The sequence below is a fragment of the Papaver somniferum genome, chromosome 9 (assembly GCF_003573695.1).
Source record: "Papaver somniferum cultivar HN1 chromosome 9, ASM357369v1, whole genome shotgun sequence".
Classification (NCBI taxonomy): domain Eukaryota; kingdom Viridiplantae; phylum Streptophyta; class Magnoliopsida; order Ranunculales; family Papaveraceae; genus Papaver; species Papaver somniferum.
Window position 1 is genome coordinate 38,568,571 of NC_039366.1, and position 9,105 is coordinate 38,577,675.

Here is a 9,105-nt window from a genome sequence, read left to right on the forward strand (position 1 = left end):
TTGTATGCATACCCTGGCTCCGAGATCGAAAGCTGGCCATGAGTTGACTACCATAAGTCGGAAACTTGGTATGAACGATGAATCCATCCATTTATAGGTAACATTCTTTCGGAATATTTTCTGAAACCTTAAACAAACCCTATTCTGACATATTGTATGCATAACATGTCTCCGAGATCGAAACTTGGCCATGAGTTGACTACTATAAGTCGGAAACTTGGTAAGAACGATGTTACCATCCATTTACAGGTAAGATTCTTCGGAATATTCTCTGAAACCTTAAACAAGCCCTATTCTGACATATTGTATGCATACTATGGCTCCGAGATCGAAACCTGGCCATGAATGGACTACTATACGTCGGAAACTTGGTAAAAACGATGAATCCATCCATTTACATGTAAGATTCTCTCGGAATATTCTCTGTAACCTTAAACAAACCCTATTCTGACATATTATATGCATACCCTGGCTATGAGATCGAAACCTGTCCATGAGTGGATTACTATAAGTCAGAAACTTGGTAAGAACGATGCTTCCATCCATTTACAGGTAAGATTCTTTCAAAAATTTCTTTGTAACCTTAAACAAACCCTATTCTGACATATTGTATGCATACCCTGGCTCCAAGATCGAAACTTGGCCATGAGTGGACTACTATAAGTCGGAAACTTGGTATGAACGATGAATCCATCCATTTACATGTAAGATTCTTTCGGAATATTCTGTAAAACCTTAAACAAACCCTATTGTGACATATTGTATGCATACCATGGCTCCGAGATCGAAACCTAGCCATGAGTGGACAATTATAAGTCGGAAAATTGGTAAGAACGATGAATCCATCCATTTCATGGTAAGATTCTTTCGGAATATTCTCTGAAACCTTAAACAAACCCTATTCTGACATATTGCATGCATACCGTGGCTACGAGATCGAAACCTGGCCATGAGTGGACTACTATAAGTTAGAAACTTTGTAAGAACGATGAATCCATCCATTTACAGGTAAGATTCTCTCGGAATATTCTCTGTAACCTTAAACAAACCCTATTATGACAAATTGTATGCATACCCTGGCTCCGAGATCGAAAGCTGGCCATGAGTTGACTACCATAAGTCGGAAACTTGGTATGAACGATGAATCCATCCATTTATAGGTAACATTCTTTCGGAATATTTTCTGAAACCTTAAACAAACCCTATTCTGACATATTGTATGCATAACCTGTCTCCGAGATCGAAACTTGGCCATGAGTTGACTACTATAAGTCGGAAACTTGGTAAGAACGATGTTACCATCCATTTACAGGTAAGATTCTTCGGAATATTCTCTGAAACCTTAAACAAGCCCTATTCTGACATATTGTATGCATACTATGGCTCCGAGATCGAAACCTGGCCATGAATGGACTACTATACGTCGGAAACTTGGTAAAAACGATGAATCCATCCATTTACATGTAAGATTCTCTCGGAATATTCTCTGTAACCTTAAACAAACCCTATTCTGACATATTGTATGCATACCCTGGCTCCGAGATCGAAACCTGGCCATGAGTTGGCTACCATAATTCGGAAACTTGGTAAGAACGATGAATCCATCCATATATAGGTAAGATTCTTTCGGAATATTCTCTGAAACCTTAAACAAACTATATTCTGACATATTGTATGCATACCCTGGCTCTGAGATCGAAACCTGTCCATGAGTGGACTACTATAAGTCGGAAACTTGGTATAAGAACGATGAATCCATCCATTTACAGGTAAGATTCTTCAGAATATTCTCTGAAAGCTTAAAAACCATATTCTGACATATTGTATGCATAACCTGGCTACGAGATCGAAACCTGGCCATGAGTGGACTACTATAAGTCGGAAACTTGGTAAGTATGATGAATCCATGCATTTCCAGGTACGATTCTTTCAGAATATTCTCTAAAACCTTAAACAAACTCTATTCTGACATATTGTATGCATACCCTGGCTCCGAGATCCAAACCTGGCCATGAGGGGAATACTATAAGTCTGAAACTTGGTATAAGAACGATGAATCCATCCATTTACAGGTAAGATTCTTTCGAAATATTCTCTGAAAGCTTAAAAACCCTATTCTGACATATTGTATGCATACCCTGGCTACGAGACCGAAACCTGTCCATGAGTGGACTACTATAAGTCAGAAACTTGGTAAGAACGATGCTTCCATCCATTTACAGGTAAGATTCTTTCAAAATATTCATTATAACCTTAAACAAACCCTATTCTGACATATTGTATGCATACCCTGGCTCCGAGATCGAAACTTGGCCATGAGTGGACTACTATAAGTCGGAAACTTGGTATGAACGATGAATCCATCCATTTACATGTAAGATTCTTTCGGAATATTCTCTGAAACCTTAAACAAACCCTATTCTGACATATTGTATGCAGACCATGGCTCCGAGATCGAAACCTAGCCATGAGTGGACAATTATAAGTCGGAAAATTGGTAAGAACGATGAATCTATCCATTTAATGGTAAGATTCTTTCGGAATATTCTCTGAAACCTTAAACAAACCCTATTCTGACATATTGCATGCATACCCTGGCTACGAGATCGAAACCTGGCCATGAGTGGACTACTATAAGTTAGAAACTTGGTAAGAACGATGAATCCATCCATTTACAGGTAAGATTCTCTCGGAATATTCTCTGTAACCTTAAACAAACCCTATTCTGACATATTGTATGCATACCCTGGCTCCGAGATCGAAACCTGGCCATGAGTTGACTACCATAAGTCAGAAACTTGGTAAGAACGATGAATCCATCCATTTATAGGTATGATTCTTCCGGAATATTCTCTGAAACCTTAAACAAACCCTATTCTGACATATTGTATGCATACCCTATCTCCGAGATCGAAACCTGGCCATGAGTTGACTACTATAAGTCGGAAACTTGGTAAGATCGATGTTACCATCCATTTACAGGTAAGATTCTTCGGAATATTCTCTGAAGCCTTAAACAAACCCTATTCTGACATATTGTATGCATACCATGGCTCCGAGATCGAAACCTGGCCATGAGTGGACTACTATAAGTCGGAAACTTGGTAAGAACGATGAATCCATCCATTTACAGGTAAGATTCTTTCGGAATATTCGCTGAAACCTTAAAGAAATCGTATTCTGGCATAGTGTATGCATACCCTAGCTCCGAGATCGAAACATGGTCGTGAGTGGACTACTATAAGTTGGAAACTTGGTAAGAACGTTGAATCCATCCATTTACAGGTAAGATTCCTTCGGTATATTCTCTGAAACCTTAAACAAACCTTTTTATGTCGACTTCAAGAAAGAAAATGGCTCCGAGCTCGAAACCTGGAAAAGTGTTGACTACTATAAGTCGGAAACTTCGTAAGAACGATGAATCCAACCATTCGTAGGTAAGATCTCATCGTATTATTCTTTGAAACCTTTAAGAAACTCATTTTCTGGCAACTACGATAAAGAAAGCGGCCCCGAGCCGGAAACCTGGCCGCGAGTCGAGTACTACAAGTCGGAAACTTCATAAGAACGATGAACCCAACCATTCATAGGTAAGATTCCATCAGAATATTCTCCAAAACCTTAAACAAACCCTTTTATGGCGACTTCGAGAAAGGAAATGGCTCCGAGCTCGAAACCTGGAAGAGAGTTGACTACTATAAGTCGGAAACTTAGTAATTAAGAACGATGAATCCAACCATTCATAGGTAAGATCTGATCGTATTATTCTTTGAAACCTTTGACAAACTCTTTTTTCGGCGACTTCGAAAAAGAAAGTGGCCCCAAGCTCCAAAACCTGGCCGCGAGTCGAGTACTACAAGTCGAAAACTTCATAAGAACAATGAAACCTACCATTCATTGGTAAGATTTCATCAGAATATTCTCTGAAACCTTAAACAAACCCTTTTCAAGGGGGGGATTTTTTGCAGAAGTGAATAAAATTTAGCAGAAGTGGGAAAAATTTAGTAGAAGTGTTTATACATATACGACAACTCTTATAAAGGTTGTGAATAGTGATGACAAAAACTTTTTGCAGAAGGGATAAAAATTTAGCAGAAGCGAGAAATTTTTTAGCAGAAGTGAGAAATTTTTTAGCAGAAGTGAATAAAATTTAGCAGAAGTGAGAAAAATTTAGCAGAAGTGTTTATACCTCTACGACAACTCTTATAAAGGTTGTCAATAGTGATGACAAAAAAATTTAGCAGAAGTGAGAAGTTTTTGCAGAAGTGAATAAAAATTTAGCAGAAGTGAGAAAAATGTAGTAGAAGTGGGAATTTTTTTGCAGAAGTGAATAAAATTTAGTAGAAGTTTTTATACGTCTACGACGACTCTTAAGGGGGTTGTAGAAGGTGTATTTATCCTGTTCTTCTTATGTTTTCCATCTCCCATCATAACCATCCATTTACATCATAACTGTCCATTTATGTTTTTCCCTTAACATGTTTTTCCTTATCAGTTTTTTATAAAAGTAAATGTAAAATATAAGCAAACATGTAAATGTGGAAGGGTGGTTGGAATCCTACAGAGGAGGTTCAGGTTCGATTCACCTTAGCCTCATTCTTTTTTTCAAAGTCAATTTTTCATTTTACGACCTTTGTAAAGGTTGTGAATATCGATCAGAAAAAAACGCACAAATCTATCAATATTATGAAACCTAAAGGATGGTTGATGACTTGTGCTAACACATAGTATAGTAGGCTTGGGTTCGAATCTCTACAAGAACATTTTTCAAAATCAAATTTTTTTTTTATCTTCAACATCCCTTATGTGTGTTGTTATACAGTAAACGTTGTGGTTTTTCATTCTCGTCACTACTCTTTGAACCTCTTTGGTCCTAAGAGTTGGACGGTTTTTACTTTGACAACTCTTTGCTTGGAAAAAGTTGTAAAACATACTACCTTTTACAACTTTAATATTACGAGTTGTCAATCTACATTTTTAAATTACTATTTTTCCCGTAGTGTATCAACATTTGTACTTGTGCTTCCCTTCAGCATCCAATTTAAATCAAGTGAATCACCGTTTAAAGTTATTGCAAATATGCCGTGCTCAAGCTCAATCACTCAAATACGTAACCCCATATCTTGCCATTTTATGTGATTAGGTTCTTCAAAGTTTTCGTGATACTGAAACACATACAATTAAATGGAGATGAAATTTACTAAATGAATGATGTAAAAGCATATAAATAGTGTTTTGAGATGATTCTTCATTGCTCTCTAGAGATCGTTTGAATTTTGAAGGATATAATCATGCCTTCTATTACCAACAAGACATTATTATATTTTATTTATAACCAGAAAGTGATACACAAACAAGCAAAATATAGATAGTAGTTAGATATCTAAGCTCAAGTACCACAAAGTTAAATGATGTCGGTATAAAATTCAATCAATCATTTTGCAATTTGAAGCCACGAGTTTTGTCTCATTATGTTTTTGATTTTGAAGGTTATATTAACAAGTTATGGGATGTTGGAGTAAATTGAAAATCATGAGACAAGAAATAGTTGAACTTCAGATATATATATATAATGGTTCTGGGACGACTGTTAACTAAATCCAGATTTTGTATTGAAGATGCATTCATTGGTCGTGTGTCTATCTTAACATTATCTAACATGTATTTTAATCAAAAGATGAGGCAATAAGATATGTAGGAATTACCTATAGGTACTAATATAGTGGGTTTAGTTAGTGGCAGGTCCACCCATTAAGAAACCATAATGGGAGGTCCAAAATTTAAAGAAATAAATAATTGGACCAATTTTTTTTAATTTCAGGTCCGTCACACGTGCGGGACCAATTACGTGTAATTCAAAAATTCCAGAAATAACCTTCCTCATTTTTTACGGATATTTCAACTTTTCTAAATTCTTCTCCATTAGTTTTTTTCAGATCCGAATTCTACTCTCTCTCATCTTTCTGCTTCTGGATTTGTCGACCTAGAGTTTCTGCCGATTCTTTTTGGTTTTCAGGTATGTTGTGTGTTAATCTTCCTTTCTTCTTTCTCCTATTGCTGATATTTTTGTGTTTTTGATTTGTTTTCAACTCAGTCTTGACGATTAGATCGATTTAGTGATGTTTTAGGTTTGTTTTCAATTGATTTCTCGATGATCACGATCATGATGTTTTTGTAACTCGATTTCATTATTTTAGTAATTTTTAAGTTAATTTTTTTTCGTGTTTTTTTTTGTTCTTTAATGAATCTTGTTTGTAATTATTTGATTTCTTTGTTAGATTATTATGTTTTTAACTTATTTTAGCTTTCGATTTGATTAAATTTTTATTTTAGTTTCTGCTTTTTTGGCAAAATGATGCTTGTTTGTAGTTACAGATTGTTTGATTCAGCAGTACATATATGGTGTACTGACAAAAACTTCTTTATTTTTGTTAAATTCATAGTTTTATTTACTTTTTTTGCTTGATCCAGAAGTACATATATGTAACACTGAGATATAACTGTTTTGATTCTGTTGTATTCATAGATTTATACATTTTTTTTTATATCCAGTTGATTTTTGGTTATGAATCAAAGATACATATATGGCGTACTTACATTTTGGATCTAATGAAAGCTGATGATTCTCAGAGAAGTATTGCAGATGGTTTTTGCAACTTCATTTGGTATAATTTGGAAATGCGTACATGTTGCGCTGCTGAAAAGTCACAGTGTATATACGCTACACTGACGAGAAATCAGTGTATAAATGCTGCACTCTGTTAAAATCAAAGTCTACACTTCATAGAACATCACAGTAGCTGCTGGTTTTTGCTGCATAACTAATGAACAAAAAGAACGCTGGCCAAATGTGAAAGTGAAGTTCTTTTTCATACTAGTTGGTTTTTTTCGAGCCACACAAATGATTTTATTACTCTCTTATCTTGCTTTAAGTTTGGTCAACTATTATTTTGCACTAAGCATAACCAAGTAATCCGCTTGTATTTTTTATACATTTTCTGATCATCTCAGAAGGGGGAACGAACATGACGTGCCTGTTGATCTGGTTGCACAAAGTCATTCGTACAAGCAGAGATTGGTACACTTTACCAACACAGCTCTGTAAGACTCTTTCTTAAGTTTCTTTTCGCATAGAGGAATACCAAAAAAAAACTTTTAAACATTTTATTCCTTGTTATACTTTTTTGCTCTTATTACACTAGGACCATCGTCTATCCGTTGGACAAACCATAATGATTTTAGTTCTAATTTTGAAGTATATTCACTCTATAATTTACCCAAGTTGGACTAAGTGAAGTATTGTTCATTACGGGGACACTGATAGAATTTTTTTTGGCTGAATCTGTCTACTACCGTATCATGCTATCACTTTATTTTGTCTTTTCTTCCTGTACATATTGACTGCACATTCATTGTTATTGTCATCTACAAGCCTTTGGAAAATTATCAAGGATCCTTTCTTGAAATTATAAAGAAACCAAGCATGTGTATTCTCTAAATTATAACTTGTTTAAAATTGAGATTAGTTTCTTCTCATTGCATATGACACAATTTGGTTTTAAATATGGTTGTCTGAATGCTATTTGAAGATCCAAGGTACTTCAAGCTAAAATTATGAGCGTAGCCAATATGATTTTAAAATGTTCCCATGCTTAAAATCTTGTGAAATTATGAGTGTAGCCAATATGTACTGACAATTGTGAAAGTAAAAATTGCTTTCTTAGCACTATGCATAGGTTTTGGATGGAATTATCGTCTTTTCGAATTCAATCCATGTTATGATGCTTAAAATCCACTGAAGATATGCGTATAGCCAATATGTACTGACAGTTGTGAGACGAATAATTGCCTTACTTAACATTATACATAGGTTTAGATGGAGTGTTCCCAATGGAATTAGTTGTCTTTTGTAATGCAATCACTATCATGGTGCTTAAAATATGCTAAAAATATGAGTACATCGAATATGTATTGACAGTTGTGAAAGGAAGAATTTTGTTTCTTAGCATTATGAATTGGTTGTATGAACAATACCGGTATTGTACGATGAAATAGTGTATATTTCTATCACATTCTGTGAAGCGAGGAATAAAAACTTTGAGTACATAAATGACGCACTCTGGAAAATTCAGAGTGTAAATTCTGCAATCCAGAAAAATCACAGTACATGTTGCACTCTGGAATATCAGTGCATAAACGATGTACAAATACCCTGCACCGTGGATAACAAGGATATTATTTTGTAATTCTAGGTATGTTGTTCTATAGTTGGCTCATTCAGACACTTGTTTTACTTTTAAGATACAGGTGCACAATCATGTAGTCATTTTGATTATTTGCTCACCTTTGGGAGAAAGACTATATTTATGAGTTCGAACTTGGGACAATTTTTGCAACCATTATATTTCTTGTGATGGTATCTTTTGATCTTGTATGCTATTTTTAACCATAAAGTCATATGTACAGTCTCTGCTGATGATTGCAATCATGGGTTGGTAGTCGTCCTCGTATCCACAACACAAGCCTTTTGGGATGGTTGCTCAAATAGTTCAAGGTGAAGGTGTACGTGCTTTGTAGAACAAGGTTATTCCGAGTGTAGGAATAGTCTTCATGACTGATCTGTAATCTTTGTTGATTCATTTTTTACTATATATTTTTTGTATCTTATGTACTATTTTTCTTTGTAATGAACTGTATCAGAAGCTATGGTTGGGATTTGACAAATTCGACTGAGTTGTTTTAATCGTATGCTCCTACTTAAACTGGACATATGTTGTTGCAGATTGTCTTACTAGGTCTCTTGTATCCCTTTGCTTTATAACATTTTTGTAGCAGGATCTTTGTAATCTCTACTATCTATCAAGTTTTTCCAGTACATATGTCACATGCTGGTTTGTTTATTGGAGTAAATTTAGTTTCTTAACATATCATTCATTCAGTGGTTTTCCCTTTTGCGGTTTATTGGCATTGACATTGAATTTTCCATCAGTTTTTTTCAGTGCAGCCTTTATGCACTGTTGTTTTTCTCGGTATATATTAGATATACTGATTTTTTTAAAATACCTTTAATTAACTTAAAGGGTATAATTCATCATTTAATAAGTT

At 35.0% G+C, this 9,105-nt stretch overlaps 1 long non-coding RNA gene across 1 annotated transcript; it reads left to right on the forward strand.

Moving 5' to 3' along the window:
• The first annotated feature begins 6,594 nt into the window (after window positions 1–6,594).
• Window positions 6,595–8,696, forward strand: LOC113309216. Its single transcript, XR_003340446.1, has 3 exons — window positions 6,595–6,856; window positions 7,012–7,101; window positions 8,467–8,696. It is a non-coding gene; the product is annotated as an uncharacterized LOC113309216 (long non-coding RNA).
• Window positions 8,697–9,105: the final 409 nt, after the last annotated feature.